This window comes from Varroa jacobsoni, unplaced genomic scaffold (genome assembly GCF_002532875.2).
Source record: "Varroa jacobsoni isolate VJ856 unplaced genomic scaffold, vjacob_1.0 scaffold_641, whole genome shotgun sequence".
Taxonomy (NCBI): Eukaryota; Metazoa; Arthropoda; class Arachnida; order Mesostigmata; family Varroidae; genus Varroa; species Varroa jacobsoni.
The window spans coordinates 194,508-211,509 of NW_019213543.1; the positions used below are offsets into that span (position 1 = coordinate 194,508).

Here is a 17,002-nt window from a genome sequence, read left to right on the forward strand (position 1 = left end):
ATTTCTCCCCACTTGTCGGACAGACTAAGGCTAAAATCCCCCTTGACGACGTCTTGGCTCTGATCCCGTGAGTTGTTACCGCTTTTCGTAGCTATATGATGCCTATCTTCCTAGAGCAACCACGTTTTGCGCTGCCATGGCTGGTTCAGCTCATGTAATAATACCAGACTACTTGCGCACCCGAAACCGCGATTCGGGCCTGCTTCGTGCGGATCAACTCGACCCTTTTTCCTCTACGACGAGTCGGGATGGGTCTAAAGCCTCAACAGTCGAGGCATAGACGGAAATAGCGGGTAGGCGAAAAGGACAGTACTCCATCTACGAACCTGCTAGTGGCGTATTCTCTGACGATGTACGGGAGCTCACGTATATCTTTCGAGTAGTTGGAAGGTCGCAGAGGAGTCGTGGGTAGGTGAACACAGGAAAACTATGATCGTGGAGTTTTCCCGTGTTTTGGAGATTGGTTCATAGCTGGCATTGTTTGGTGCGACGGAAAATGACGCTAAAGAAAACGCGCCTGGCGTAGACAATGGGGAAACTGCTGCAGTGACGCAGGCCATTGCGCTATGTTCTGAGCGGAAATGGCCACCTGCATTTCATCCAGCGATTCCCACCACGTATTCGCCTTAGGGGCGTCCTGCAAGAGTCACGCGGTATATCTTTGTAGTGAAGGCAGTGACCACAACAAACCTCTTTTCAACCCATTCATTGGGCCTCTGAAGTCAGTGCAGTTGCCGCCTTAAATGGTATAAGCCATGGTGTTTTTTTGTGTCAGATCCTCCAAGTTTAACGGACTGAGCGCCAAGGCCTATCCAGATTCATATACGCGCCCAAGGCAGGTCAGTTCGCAACCCATCGTTACAGTGCCGCCCATCCGCGCCGACATTGCATTACCAATGGTCTTCCCAAACAGTGCCTATATGACATCTGAGCTGCCACGTTTCTCACAAGTTAAAGAACATTTGCTGAGAAGTTGAAAGATACGATTCACTCTTATTACAGTATCAAGCTATAGCCTAGAGCGTCGATTTCACCTTGTTTCCCTTGTTTGTTTCTCTGTAGGGGCGGCTGTAGCGATGCTGCCAATCCAGGCGGTAAATGTATCATGATACCCATATCCGTGACCCAAGAATAGCTAGCTATTAATGCGCACTTCGTGGATTGCGCAAGTCTTGGTTGTAGCTGGAAACAATTATCCAAGTGCCCCTTTAAAATGCTAGAAATGCGACTATTTCACGCATTTTGACGTCTCATCTGAAACTTATCTGGGTCTCAGACACGCCAAAAAAATGGCCGTTCTCCGCTCTAGGATACCCGCGTAATCTCATGCTTTGTTTTGCGTGGGAGTGATCTCACCTGTCTCTTGTACGGATCGTTACATACGACAGAGATGCTGCAACAGGTTAATTACCTCTGGAGAAACTGTTTGACCGGCTACTATCTCTCACTAGCTCTAGTAACATGACCATTAATCTAGGGTAGAGAAGTCGTCACCAATTACTGGGCCAATATATATGCGACGGCAAATACGCACAGACGTTCACCGTATCGTTTGTCTGGCTGATCTATCGATTACTCGACATTAGAACTAACTACACGATGGCAAAATTTCGCCACGGGAATGGCTAAGAGTGTTCAATAGAAGAAAGAATAACCACCTAAAAAGACTTCGTTTTGTCAAACTTCCAGAATCCATGACGGGCCCATTGTGTCAATAGTAAACACTATTTCGGAATCTGTAATAGTCTATAGATTAACAAGTCAGTTGCATGTCTGATCTAATGCCTAACAGTTGGACAAATCATTTCTGGAGACATTTCTAATAGGTTATACGTTGTCGTTAAGGTCTGCGGGTCAGAGAGGTCAGAAACCATATTTTCATAGCGTTTTCTAATCTACTATTCTGTTCTTTGTCATTTGCTGATGAAAAGTCGGCATTGCTAAGTAAAAAAATGAGGGTAGACTTAGTTTAGTATATGTTTTGTAGCTATCCGCGTCGTTACCTAGTTTACATTTATGAATACCAGTTAAGAAAGGCACATATATTCAAGTGAGCAACGGAAACAAACATCAATTTCCCATGACAAACGCTTGTTCAGAACCTGCTCAAGTACCATTTCCCGAATGATACGAGGAATGGGTTGGCCAATAAATTCTGAATATTGAGTTGCTCGCGTCGACCTATGTCTCGATAACACTTCTAATGCGAATAGGCCTTGCGCTACTTCCGCTGCCCACAAAAGGACACCACCAATCATGTTTTCCAATAAAAAAGGGTACTTCCCCAGGGGTATCTAATGATTACAATGCCTCGTTTGTAGCGAAAGCAAATAAAAGAAGATGTATAATTGAGCAGTTTGAAGGACCACGTGATCAGCCTGGAATGCTCCCCATGGTTAATAAGATTTTTTTTATCGAATAATGTTTTCCACTGATTTTTTGAACCCAGTTGAATATACATCTATATATATATATATATATATATATATATATATAACGATTACGCGTACGCTTAGGGAAGCATGTACGTACCTACTACTGAGAGCTAGTGTCACTGTCAATTTTGAGCAAATCGGAATCGATTGCTCTCGCCTTATCGCACTCGCATTTCCTCATCGAATGCCTCATCGACTGTATAAATTTCCACTATTGTTTCTTTGATGGCTGACGTGCTCGACAGCTCAAACAAACCCGCATGCTATGCAATACACTAGACTTTATTTTTTACGTTACTGTCCGCCGGCGTGATTGACGCGGTCCACAGGGTGCACGTTCTACGAAAATCAAACGGAATCTCATATTATCAAGCAGACGCTACAAACTTTTGCCAATAAGAACTCCGTCAGCACTCATTATATTGCTGTAATTGCTATGCAGGATTACCCCATATTATAACGCAGTGGACATTACGTCTGCTGCTGGCATTCAAATGGATACTTCGTCGATCTTGTGAATAATTATGTGCAAAGAAGGAAACGATGGCATGAACGTTACATCAGTGGTTATGATGTCAAGGGAAGGTAAGTCCAAACAAAAAAAGGACTACAAATGCAAGAAGCACATTGCCGCCTTCAAAGTCGAAAAATTTGAACCTACGGAGATGATGACAGCTTTTACAGCGTCTAGCAACGAGGCCACACTGTTAGCAACAATGACGGTAGGGTCGCGCCGTATGACGCTCCGCGATCAATGGGTTTATATTGACGGAAATTTAGGTGATCGTGTTAGTGTCGCAAACATTTCAGTGACTCATCGTGGAACTTTCGAGAGTGGTAGAAAACGCTATGATTTTACGCAAACGATTTCCAGAAGTAAGTTCCTAGGATCCCACATCATCGTAAACTGTTGCGCTACGGGTATCGCGAAAAGAATAAATTATGTGTGAAAAGGTAAATTATTAAACGTAATTTTATTGGTAAAATTGATATCACAACATCTAAGGAGTGCGTTCCTTTCGAAATATCGACTTCATTCGCTAAGGAGTACGTAACAATCAAGCATCAAAGGATAAGCCATGCCGATCATAACGAAAACACTTCGTCAATCAAAAAAAAAATCACACGTTTCTTCCATCACTTCACCGGCTCTAATATTGACACAGGGTGCCAGTTAGCCGACTTAGCGCTTAGAATCAAAGATAAGTGACTCCTCACATTTGATGATGTCGACACCCCCCCCCCCCTTCTTCCATTGTTACATAAAGCACTACTGGTACTAATATGTCGCCAATATTCTCCTACTCGATAACTCCCCGGGGTAGCATTACTTGCAATGGCTGTAAATAGTTTCGACAACACGATGCAAAACAAAGATAAGTCCAACCGCCGTCGTTGAAAATGCAGGGGCTTCGGAGAACCTGCACTCCTCAGGTTCGATGCCCTGGGCCTGAGCATCACCCACAAATGTTTCAATGATTGGGCCGTCACATGCAAGTGTACTGTTTGCACGACCGCTATTACCCGTTGTAATGGTGAATTTAGCAATATATTGGCTATAGCGTGATGCATTTGTCATCAGTGCTACCTGGAGTCTCCATCTGGGTTATCTCTTGTTCTATCATAACCATGTACATGGCCGGGGTTTTCACAGACTTCACTTGGTTCGCTCGTTCTGACAACATCAACGACAATCGTACGTAGTACGTACCCGAGCCCAAAATAGACCACATTGAAACCTTCACTGGAGCCGGCCGGGGTCTTCGAAAGTTTGGTAAGTAATTGTTCAGGTTGAAAATATTAATCGTACTGGATGAAAACGTTTGTCTTGTATTATATCGAATTTCACGTATCCAGCGATTGATTTGTAAAACAACAGCTCAACAGGCCAGTCCGAAATCAATAAGTGTGGCACCTTTACGAACCATAATTCCACCGCAATGCTACCTCGCCTTTGTCGCTACCGAAAGTTTTACGAATTGTAAACAAAAGCTACGCGACTTTTAGCAATCAACCCGTGACCGAATTAAAAACAGTTTCCGAAGATAGATACTCGAGAAATAAAGCAATACTAGTAAAGAATAAGGGTAGTCGAATGAATGGGGAACTTGATCGGCTAAATACCGACAGAAAGATTCGCTATGCATCGACCTAACAGGCGGGTCCCAATGAAAGGAGCCATGCTTTTCATCATGTTACAGAAAAAACCATAACCAAAGCCTACTACAGTATCAAGGACTAGCTGAACCAATCGCTAAAAGCATCAGTTTCTCTCTTGTAGAAATAATGTACTATTTGACACGTTTTTTTTTTTTTTCTAAATTATCGGGTTATCTTGAAAAGTCGAAGACAATTACACCGTCTTTTTTTTAACGAAAAAACAGCGTGTTTTGGGCAAAAACCTATAGTGAAAAATAACCTGCGTAATTTATTTTTAATCAGAATAGTAATTCGAAGTCGAAAATTTAATTTCAAGTCAAATGATGAATTAAAAAAATACCACGAAAGCAGCTTATACACAGCCCTTAAAAATACAATATGAATACATAAACAATATATAAAGCTCTATATAAAGAAAGAAAAATGAAGCTAAATGAAAAGAACAGGATTAATGTTTTTCTTTTGTACTGTATTGGATGCACCTATCCAACGGGATGAATAAATGTGAGTAAGATATGCTGAAATATGTACCTTTCCTCCGTATGGAATCAGAAATGTATTGTATATGTGTGTGTGTGCGTGTATGTATGAATTGGAAAATCTGTTTCTCAATGGTAGACTATAGAAAATGCGCTCATTCGTTCTTTTCTAGGACCGTTTTCCGTCTTAGGGAACTTCCTTGCCTAATCCTTGTGCTGGGTAGTATAGCCCCCTGTAAAAGATTCGTGATCGGTAAGGCATAATTTCTCAGGACGCAATAGAGACAAAAATATAATTGAGCCGAACAATTCGATAAGAGTCAGGTTTAGCATTAAGTTCCGTTAATATGAGTATGAATAGCTCGCGTAGTCGGTAATAATAATAATTGCATTAGCATTAATAAAAACAGACGGCCGCCCTGCCTAGGGCTTTATAGCTCAATAAAATGGAGGCCAAGACATCGAGATTGTTTATGAGAGGGATGGAATCCATTTTCAAACGATACAATGCGTAACGGTTTGCTATTCCAGGAACTGCTCAAGCCAGACAGAGTTCACCAGAAGTCTTACTATTGTGAATTCATTGTTAGCACTATGGTGTAATGATATTTTAAAAATGATAAGCCGTAACTCTTGCGGTAACGAGGAAATGACTTCGGTACAACTTCACCAGAATTCGGTTAAAGTTTTTCTCCAATGTTTACAAAATCTTACAACAAAGGTATCTTTTTATTGGCGTCATAATATTCCATATTTCTATGGAAAAAATAAATAAATAGATGTGAAAGCACTATCTATCAGCAGAATACTTAGTTTGTAAAAATGCCATGTCCTATTTCGAAGCGTATCATAATAACCAATAAATGAATCGAATTTTCTGCTGCCGTTGACCAGTTGCTTCAGATCGCTGGTTCCCAGCATGAAACAAACCCGGTTTCGAACCTGGGCTGCCTGACGTATCCTTAAAATGTTTAAGCACTAGCACACGTAGCATAGTTCGCCGGAACAAGACTGTTCTCGAAATCTGTGATATTTATTATAGAACTAGGCTATTAATTAATATCATGCTGATATCAATCAAGCTAAGCCAGCATGAGTCTCTCAAGAAACGTTGCACTCAACGTCAATGCGTTGTCAGACCTTTCATATATAGACTGAAAGACTCGGCCAAAAGAAAACTACTAGACAACAGAAATATACAGTATACTCAGATACCTAAAAATGGCCTATATGAAAATAATTCATTCTAACATCGCCGTGACATGAGTCGCTATTTGTGCCACAAGAGTGATCGTTGAGAAGCTCATTGGTCCGGACCGGTGCTGACCTTTCGGAGTTCCTGGAACTTAGGCTGTACCAAGGCAGTTATTTTCTTCACCCACCGATCATCACAACATAGTATGAAATAAACGGGTGGTGTCACACGATGCACCGTGGGCGCGAAAAGTGTCGAGGGTCTGAGTCCGGCGCGGAGCGGCCGACCGCTCGTGCACAGGAAAACCCCTTTCTCGACTTCAGGCTTTAAGAAAATTCACGAGCCCGCTGCATCCGCCTACTCCCGTCCGGTAGTTGAAGCACTACGAAGCGATACGGTAACGATGTCGCTCCTGTAATTTACACTTTTCTCTTTAAAGCGGACTGTAAGATCCTCACTACTAGCACGTTTCCTCTTTTTCTCCCAACTTGGAGAAGTCGGCTGGCGTGAAGTTGGCGCTATGGCGAGCCGTCCGTGACCCACCACAGACAACTGCAAACTAGTTCTTTCATAGCGCTTTCTCGAACGTCGTCTTCTCTCTTCAATAACTAACAAGGCACCGAACCGAGCTACTCAACTCGGCCCGAGCTGAAAATAGGTTGAGAAATACCTCATTTCTTGTTGGACAAGGAAGTAAACGCCGACAGTGGCAGACCTAGCTAAAGGAAACAAGAGGCGCAACGATGATCATGCTGCGCTGTGCCGTGGTGAACTTGGCGGGGGTGGTTACCTAAGCCATAGTCATGAAGAAGGAAGACAAGACAGTAGTAAGCGCTGTGCTGCGGGTCTATTCTGAACCGACAGATTCCGTCAGCCATGGTTCACGCATGTGTCAGACAAGGCGATCATTTTCTATAACGCATGAACGTTTTCCACGATTAGGCCACCGCTAAGCCGTTATCGATATAGGTACCCAGATATCACTGTGACGATTATAGAGTCGACGAAAAAAGGAAAAAGAAGAACAAAGTGATAAATGACGATGTTGTGATGAGGTCATCTTGCCAAATCCCATGAAACTCGCGAACAAGGTAGGGTGCAAAATTAGCCTATCTCTGAGACGTTTGGCTTTCAAGAGTAGCATTTAGAAATACAGGGGAAGCGAATGGTAGAGAAGTTTGTATGTAGAATACCGACAGGAACAGAAATAATTGGTTTACAAGGTAGAGAGATTGATCATCTTGAGCCTAAATGATCGAGATTCCAGCATTATATGGGTGCTTAAAGTCGATTATGGGACGACCTGATCCCGTATGTGTGGCCTGTTTATAAGAGGGGATAATCTAAAGGAAAATCATTTCATTTGTGAGTACTCGATTTCGATAGATGGCCAAATCAGTGCGCAAGTGGCAAAACGTAAACAGCTAATAACCATACTGAAGTTGCTTTGCATGTTATTGACGGTTTACGACCCCGAGCCTTATTAAGAACAAACTATGATAAGTAAGTTTTCTTGCAACGACACATTCGCGACCTCGTTACAAGTTTGTTAGGAATGTAAGTGGAGGATGTGTATAAAGAGATACTTGAAAGGGTTTTAGAGAGAAGCTAGTTCCAATTATGCTTCTGATTTTGCAATGAATTGTCTCAAATTTTACGTCATGCACTTCCCTTGATTTTTTCTTTTCTGTTTGTTGCCTTTTTAAATGCTTCCTTTCTACTCTAGTTTAGCTAGAGTATTTTTGTCTAGTTTGAATTTAGTTTTAACTTTAGTGGAAGTCTCGTTCACACTGATCCTACAACAATACAAGAAAGTTTCAGTTTCCAAAGCCTTTTATATCTACGCATACCTTTAATAGCAGTTGATTTCACCACCTGCCACCATGCGCAGGATGCTTTTAATGCATCCACGATCACAATCAAGTTCAGCTCAACTTGTCTCCTTACTTGATGGGCTATCTGTTCTAGGGTAAGTCAACTAACCACTTTGATTAATTAAAAGAAGAGCATATTACGGAGAAGGCAACTGCTTAGGTAGCTTACTACTTAATGTACTATTAGGTACATAGATGCAGGTCATAGAGAAAAGGCATGGACAAAGAAAAAACGAAGACGTGCCTGCAAAGCCGAATAGCTGTCGTGGACATAGCCCTACCTACTTTCGCCAGCTGAACGTAACGGGACTAATTTTCAAACTTACAGAACAATAGCCTTAATATAGCCAAATAGTTATAGCCACACGGGACAGTGGTGGACCTCAGGGAGGTTTTATATTAGTGAGTTAGTTTCCATCAAGCAATAACATATTCGAAGGTTTACGTTCTCTGCTGCGGCGCGACGCATTCCCATCCAGCAGTGGTTCTTTATACAACTGATTGCCACAGGAACATTCCCCAATGATTTCCCCAATCCACGCCTCATATATATTACAACGAGTTCTCTGCCATGCAAAAAGTTGTTAGGGTGTAGTATATGCTCCACAACCGGTGCACAGCTTTCAGCTGACATTATCGTAAACCCTCCTCTCCCTGAAAAGTTTTCTTGGCCGACTTCACTAGATCAACGCAGCACGTTACGCGCAAGTGAATGCTTTTGGCCAAATTGCTCGGTCTGTCTCATCGGAAAATTCTTGAATATTTATCGTTTAAGTTGTGCGCCATAAAGGGTCCTTGGTGGCCGTCACGGCCACACGGACAGTCGCAGGCTATCTGTTTCGACTTCGTTCACGATAACGTCGTATTCCGATTGAAAATACGACGTTGAAGGATGCTAGAGTCTCTCTGAAAAGGAGAAAGTGAGACGTAAAACGTCTCTAAACGCTTTCTGCGTGTGTTCAAATTTGTGCGATCCGTGATCGCTTCGCCCCAGTCGAATACTAGCCTCAGCAGCTCTGCCAATGGCAGACATTCCTGGCTAGATCGTGTATGGATCAACGCTCTCACTGCCGAGTTGACGCAGCTGGTACAGCGGTTTAGTCTTGTGCTAAGACTGAAATATGACCGAGTCACGGGTAGAACGAGACTAGTGTCACAAAGCGTTCCACAAAGGGAAGTGGGTTGCTTGAAATTTGAATTCTTGCGGGCTCCAATCTTGGGTTGGATCTACGTGAATAGACGGAATGAGGGAAGTGTTTGGAGCACTCTGATCCGAGGATCGTCGTACTCCGTATCCCACCCAGCACATTTTTCTGACTAGTACATTTTATGGGTCGAATTGCGGAAAAGCGGCTCTAAGCGGACACATCTGAAGTAATGTCCTGAAGACGCGCATGTTCTGCGAGTCCAGACCTCTGCTAGGCGAGTGGAGAAATAGAGAAAAATGACAACAAGTCAAGGATGCAGTGCTAAAAGTTGGCGGTATGGGGCTTTGGACATCCGAATAGAGGCAGTATGCTATAAAGTACCAGTGTCTTACCGGACAAAGCTCATCTGAAGCAACATTCGTCATCCGTAGAACCAATAAATGTTGTGGTGTTCTACATGATTGTATGAACGGAGGAAGAAGTCAATTTGACATTTGTACTATCGGAAGTCCTGTCGCATGTAGATAGAATATCCCGAATAGAATAGTTCGAACAAATGTTGAATCAAAGAGCGGTTAGGAACACCTGATGGATTATATTTAGGGCTTTCTATGCTGTTTTCATTTATATGCATGTATACATTCGCTATGTAGCTGACGTCCCTGTACATTTTGTAATTAAAATAACAACTAACAAATCTAGTTGTATACAATATACAATAACGTTTGAAGAAGTCTGCAATAGGTAAGCTGTCGACTCGATATCAATTAATACACGGATATTTCTAACATACATATAGATAGTGATCCTTAGTGTATTAATTGTATCAATTGAATTAATCAATTCAGTGTATTTCTTGAAACGTAACCGTGCTTAATTCCACCCTGTGACCATCCCATACACTTGAGTTCATACATAAGAATTAGATCTAATATACAAATACGATTTTAACAGAAATTTTTCTCTGACATTTGTTTCAGGTCCTATAGTTTGTTCTTTGATATACATGCTGAACGATCTGCCACCGGTGATCGCTTACCGTAAGCCGGACGCTCTCATTAACTAGCATGTGCCGCACCCTTAGCAATGTCAGGAATACCACGCCACCCACGTAGGCCGCATAGCATGATCAATCTCTGCGTCGACATGTAGCCGCATCGCCGTGCTTCCCCTATGATAACTAGACCTCGCACCTGGCTAACAGCTTCGGCACCAGGACCCGATAATGGCTTTATTAGACTCGAAGCACTCTCCTAATATCACCGCCCTCAATTTCGACCAGCATTGCTTTCTGTTTATGTGAGACTGAGCAGTGGACTTATTCGATAGGGTCGCACGTCGAACAGCCGAATAACCAATGAAGCAGTGTTACCGCAAAGTTTTTCTGGACCTTAATCTATCCTGCTATATTCCGCCAGATTGGCTGTGCCTACGCCACATTAGAGGACATTGATACATGGAGAATAACTTAGCACCACGAGTAACTTAGCCTAGTGCAGCGCAAGATGCCAGACTCTCTTCTAAATCGCCCTGATGCTCTAGCAGAGATAAAGATGGATGCCCTACGATCTTGTGTGTTTCACCGCAGAGTTCCCGAAGGCGGGGCACCCTCGACACTTGACGAGGTGATTGTCTACGAGGACTGCCTGTACAGTCGGGAGGTGCCGTCTCGGACCGATAAAGCACTTTCGACGCAATTTTTCCTGGGACCTACTTAGTTTGCTACTCCACAGTTCGCGTTGTTCTTTAGTAGCAAATTCCGTCCAAGGATAGCTTTTATATAACTTGAGTATTGAGGGTGTTCAAATAATCATCACTCCTGGAAACATCTAATCCACCGAGGATCTCCTTCTTCACGTCGAAATACCAAGCAGACTTCATTTATCAATCAAGTGCATGCTTCGTTTCCTAGACTTGTCGTGTGTTTCGACGATGATTATTATATACGAAGAAGCTTCTTTTGCTCGCAAACGATTAAATACGGTGCCAGGGCTTGAACGCGCGCTTGGGAGAAACTTTGGGTAACATCTCCCTTGTATGTTCTTTTTCAGCCCCCCGCTCCGCCTCTCTCCATCCTACTGATGCGTCGCTTCCAGCGACTGCGGCCGTACTACATAAATTAGTAAAGCGGTAGGATCGAAGAGACCAGGTCCAATTCATTGGCGCATGTAAGGTCATTATTATTAAGGTTATTATTATTATTATTATTATTAAGGTTATTATTGAAAGTACCGTATGTGCTCATTTAGGTAATTAAGGTTGTTGCATTGGAGAGTTGGTCCTGTGTAAGCGCACTACTTCGTCATCGGATCTGTTCAAGTCCTATCTGGTTTATTATAACTGTAATTATTAAAGCATAGTAATAAAATAGTAAATTGACGGAATATGCCGTTTGCCATAGAAGGTTGGTATTTACTTTATTAAACAGACCTTAAAATAAACCTGATATACATTATTCATGAATATCATTTATAAGCCAAATGGTTACCAGCTTCACTACTATGTCACCGTAGGCAGATCCGGTGGATTTTGAAATTGAATAACTTTTGACTTACGAGCTAGCACACGAAATTCCGCCGATAAATATTCCAGTCATCTAGAAGGTTGCGAGCAACAGCCGCCCGACTTCACTCCAGGAAAATGGGTTCAGCAAAAAAATATATATTTTAGGTCCGATAATCAACGTTCAGTGGCTAAGTTTTTGCTTTTTCAAGGCCACAGCACTACGAAAATCGCCGGAGATTGGGTAAAATATTAGAGAAGAAGGCTTTCAATGAAAGCGCAGCACGTGAATGGTGCAGACGTTTTAAGAACATAAATTTAAGTGTTAGAGATCAGCGAAGAGAAGACTAAATGTTACGACCCTTTCATAAAAGCAGTTTAAGAGCTTTTTTGGGAAAAACTGGCATTTTACAGGTAACGTATTACAGAATTAAAGGTCAACTATTGAAAATACGGAAACTGAAAAATATGTTCGGACGTAAGATGATGATAGTTCCTATCAACCATCATAGGTCGGCCGTAACTTTTGCTACACTGAAACTGGGCTCGCTACATCTACTTCCTCACACATTGTTGGCATAGAAAATCGAAAGCTCGCAGCCCGACTACTTGATAACAATGCCAGACCCCATCGTCATGTTCTAATTACTTTTTGAGCAAAGGAATATATAACGTTGGCTTTAATGCGCTTATTCTCCCGATCTAAGTCCGTGTGACTACGACACCACTCACGCCCTAAAAATCGCAACTGGTAAACGAGCATATTCTGCTAGGGAATTACTTCGAAAAACCATCGATAGAGATAGGATAAGTTTATGACTGTCGACAAACTGCCGGGGCAAATGTGCAAAAAAATTAAAAAAACCAGTACTTTTCGCATATATCGAAGGGCGCAACAAAATATTCAATTTCCGCGGCATTTATTTGCAACAGGGCGATAACTAGCAGCACTGCTAATTTTCGAAAATATCTCCGCTTCAAAATGATTATATGTATGTTAATTTCATTTACGATACGCTAGTCCTGGACCTAACAAATCCTGTAGACGCTGCAAAATTGATAGGTGCAGTTTGTAGGCTTCTGTTCTCTAGTCTAAATGATAGATCTTTGTGCAATTGGTTATTCTGGTTTCGATTTTGATAGGAGGTACTGCATAACCGAGCGGCTTCTGTATTAAATAAGTAACTTCTCGAAATTCATTGAGTTTGGACATAGTCCTTGCAGTCTAGCGAGAAGCTTGAGCAAACGCTGCTGTTATATAATCTATGGTTTCATATACAGTTTAGTTAAATATGCAAAAGCCATGCTTGAACGGGTGATAGACAGGGATGGCAAACGTCACCTATGGAATTATACAGTTTCCTGAGCAGCGTCGCTTCTCGTAAGAATATGAAAATTTACGTTTTTAAGGAAGCTTCCGTTATTTTGTTAATGATATATCTGAAATCAGTCAATGAAAAATGTCAGGTCAAATAAGATATTTTTTGAATTTATGCATTAGTTTTATCACGTAAAAATAGAGCTTCTTTACGACCGGAATCTTAGAAACATCAACAAAACCTAAAGCTTCTTGCATTTGCTAGCTGAATTGAACTTACCTGGTGAAACACTCTTGACTATAACTAGCAATAATGTTCCTTTTCGTTCACAATTCAGCATCCTGCCGAAATTAAGGTTTTGAGGAAAACCATTTATTTAGACTGTTTGTGGTATTACAGAAGAGAGTACGAAACGGTAATCGCTAATATAGCATCATTAATTTCATGTTCGCCGATAAAAGGCAATATATATTTAATGAGCTTGCGGGTTCAGGCCAATCGGACATTTCCTACGTAGCCCAGACAGGAATTGAATCATCAGCTACTTCATCCCTCCACGCTACTCTCAAAAAATTAGGTTATACTGATTGGCCATAGCAATGCTGGCTGAGATCACCTTGATGCTTAAGGCCGTTCACAATATACAGCTTAGGTTAATGGTAATTACGGTTTAACGGGGTAGTAGGATCATTTTTCGATCTGATGTTGTTATCGTTCAGAAGACAGTATCAAAAGGGAAGCGCGAAACTTGGGTAGTGGAATTTATGTCCACGATTGATCGGCTTTGTCTCGAAGTTCATGTCTTCTTATTAAGGACTGAAATGACAAATAATTGCAGAAAACAAATGGTTTCCCATTTAAGTCCTAACCCTACATACAAAAACTGCCATTATGGAAATGTTTTCTTCTTCCTTCAATTGGTCCGCGGACTGTTTCCTTCCACAGCGTAGAACATAAAAACGTATACAGCTCACCTTCATAAGGACCACGACATATTAGTTAATATCTCATGCATTCGATGCCAAGGTGAAGAACACAGCAAAAGGAAAATTGTTGTGTTAATCGAAAATTAAATTTTAAAATAAACCTGGAACATTTTTTACTGCCGACGTACTTACATAGTCGTTATTATTTGAAAAACATAGTAATTCGTTTTTATAACGCCTTTATAATTAATAAAGGTACTTGTAGATGAGTAAATTTTCATGGTCTCATTATAAATAGCTTCCGGGTAGGTACGGACAAAACATTAACCACATGTTAGATGATGCGTTAAAATTAGCCATATATATATATATATATATATATATATAATTAAAACTGAGTGTCTATCTATTGATCTACTTGTATGTAATGATAACAGAAAACAAACTAGATGAGATACCTCGATAATCTTTATTCAGATACCTCAGACCTCACTGTATCTAAGGCGAACTTGTTAGGTAATTCTAGTTGTACATAAATAATTGTTTCCCATTTAGTATGTCCGCCTTAGTTACACATTGTTTCACACTTTTAGGCTCAACCTGGACCATTTTCCTAGATGGTCCTAGAATGAATAAGCGCACACGTCATCGCCACAACATCAGAAAAAATCTAGGTTTCTGGCCTAGACCATTCGACGTGTCTTGTGGTGTAATAGGACAAACATATTACCACTTCACAATCACGGGGACCGTCAGCCATAAACGCTGCTCCGCTGCCTTTCTAGGAAGACAAATGATCGCTTCAGCTTCGTCTCAAGGCTAAACTCGAATCACACCCTCTGCATTTTCATTAAACCCGTATTGATTTGCTGTTTCGCCAACGCCTAATGATACCTCGGCCGACCAAACCCTCTGCCTGTAGCTATTATAAAAAGGAGAGTTTGCTCGTCTGACCACGAGCCCCGCGATAACATTGTGATGCTGGGTTCTCTGAACCGACTGAACAGGCGGCGGGTTAAGTGCCATACTGCACCTTAAGGAACTACGTTATAAATGTAATCAATGCGGTGGAAGGAACTATGCTGGCTTCTTGTGTTCCTATAGTTGGAGTGATTGGCGCTTGCTTGATAGGTGCTGCGTAAGTGGATAAAATTAATACAGTTTTACAATAGTCTGCCTTTCAGACCCTACATCTACCGAAAATCGAGTCGAAAATTCATGGCTGTTGTAGAAGTATCCTAAAAGTCTTGGAAGAACGAAGCTGGAAAACACTCCTGGTTAGGTGTTGGTCAAGGGAAAACCTTTCTTTAATTGCTCGAATCGGTTTTTAAAAAGGGCTTTGAACCTATATCTCGACTTAGGCTGAATCATCATCATCAATCAATTGCTTCGATACACTTCACCACTGGTTACATTGTTTGCTTTTAAATAACTGTAATACTACTGACAGCTTCGACAATAAAACTCAAAAACGATCCCTATCACCGGTCTACGTTTTCTTTCTATCTTACGCAGAATTATAACTGTGCCGCGCTTTAACACCCATATAAGTAAAGACTCTTAACTTAGATGGTATAGATAGCTGAGTTCCTGGTTCCATGAGTACTAAAGAAAAACGTCTGTAGCTATAATATGAAAGCTCGCATTTACAAACACAAACAAATTAAATTTCATTATTTATTTCATTACCTTTGACACAAGTCAATTATCATCGCAATATTGGCTAAGAACATTTTCGCCCCAAGAGCTTTCAGAATGTACAGCTTGATTAATTGAACCGTAATTGGGTCAAACAATGCCCAGGTTTCGACCGGTGTATTGGGTTATCAATCCTTCCTACAAGTATACGCCACTCACTATCCGTGAGACATTTGAAATAGGAGCTTAAACCAGTAGGTCTATAGTCAGACTATTATTATTCAGACCAATGAACATGGCCAACAGGGAAACGAATGGGAAATTAGTCATTTTTTAACCAAGGTAGAAATTCCCACTCAAAACAAATATATTTTTTAAGAGGCGTATGTCATCTCATTTTTTGCACACATACGGGCGTCTACAGATGAAATAAGCTCTGCAAGTTTCGTAACCTCGCCCGAAAAAATTGCCTTCCTTATTAAGCTCGGTTGCCGTATCGAGTATCGACTTCAAAGAGCTGAAGGAGATGCTTTCATATAATTGAAATGAAAAACGCTATTTATATTTTCAATGAAAATCTGTATCTGATTTTCGAAATTCGAACTGACAACCGCTCATCAGCTTTACCGTGTCGATGCGTCCATTATACAGCTGAAACAAGTAATAAATATTAAATAATGAACTCAATAATAATAAAAAAATTTTTAAAAATTACGACTTCTATCATATGGATGACTCTTCGCCTCTTTGACGAGAAGAACAAGCGAGCTGGCTTTATTTGAGCCTGGACGCGCGTCTTTAAGTCGTCGGGTTATTGCAAGATGACCTTTTGACTTTTCAAAGAAAATTATTAGCGTTCAGACATGGGGAAAATATATCTTGATTTAGTTTCTTTAAAGATCAAACGCACATTTTTACAAACAACTAATGTCTTTTACAGGAAAGAGTGCATACTGCAAATGTTTACGACCGTTTCTCAAACGCGTTCCACGAAATAGGAAAAATTACCCAGCATTTAGAAGCAGACGAAACACGCTAAATATGACGACGCTGGCGAGGATGAAACGTTAGAAAGGGTTGACGTTGAGAAGCGCCACTCCACTCGAATCTACTATAAATGCGCAAATAAAGAAAGCCTGCAACAAACATATATATATATATATATTCTGTTTATAACATATATATATATATATTATATATGTACTGAAAGTTTACGTGAAAAAAAATTCAAGGATCTAATGTCGTTCCAAGGCAAAAATAATTTTTCTCCTGCAGACCGGAATAGTCTTAGCGAAAATCCCTAGACACCCATTTCTAAATAAGTTT

The 17,002-nt window shown here is 41.1% G+C and overlaps 1 long non-coding RNA gene across 3 annotated transcripts in view; it reads right to left on the reverse strand.

Annotated features, from left to right (window-relative positions):
• Window positions 1-17,002, reverse strand: part of LOC111262233 (uncharacterized) — a 165,465-nt gene that overhangs the window by 134,894 nt on the left and 13,569 nt on the right. The window contains exons 3-4 of one of the 3 annotated variants that reach the window (XR_015311855.1): window positions 16,685-16,812; window positions 14,526-16,327 (exon numbers count right to left, since the gene is read on the reverse strand). The exons of 1 other annotated variant lie outside the window; for it this stretch is intronic. This is a non-coding gene — a long non-coding RNA (uncharacterized LOC111262233). Of the gene's footprint in view, window positions 1-14,525; window positions 16,813-17,002 lie in introns of those variants that run through there. One more of the 3 variants, XR_015311854.1, reaches the window with a different exon arrangement.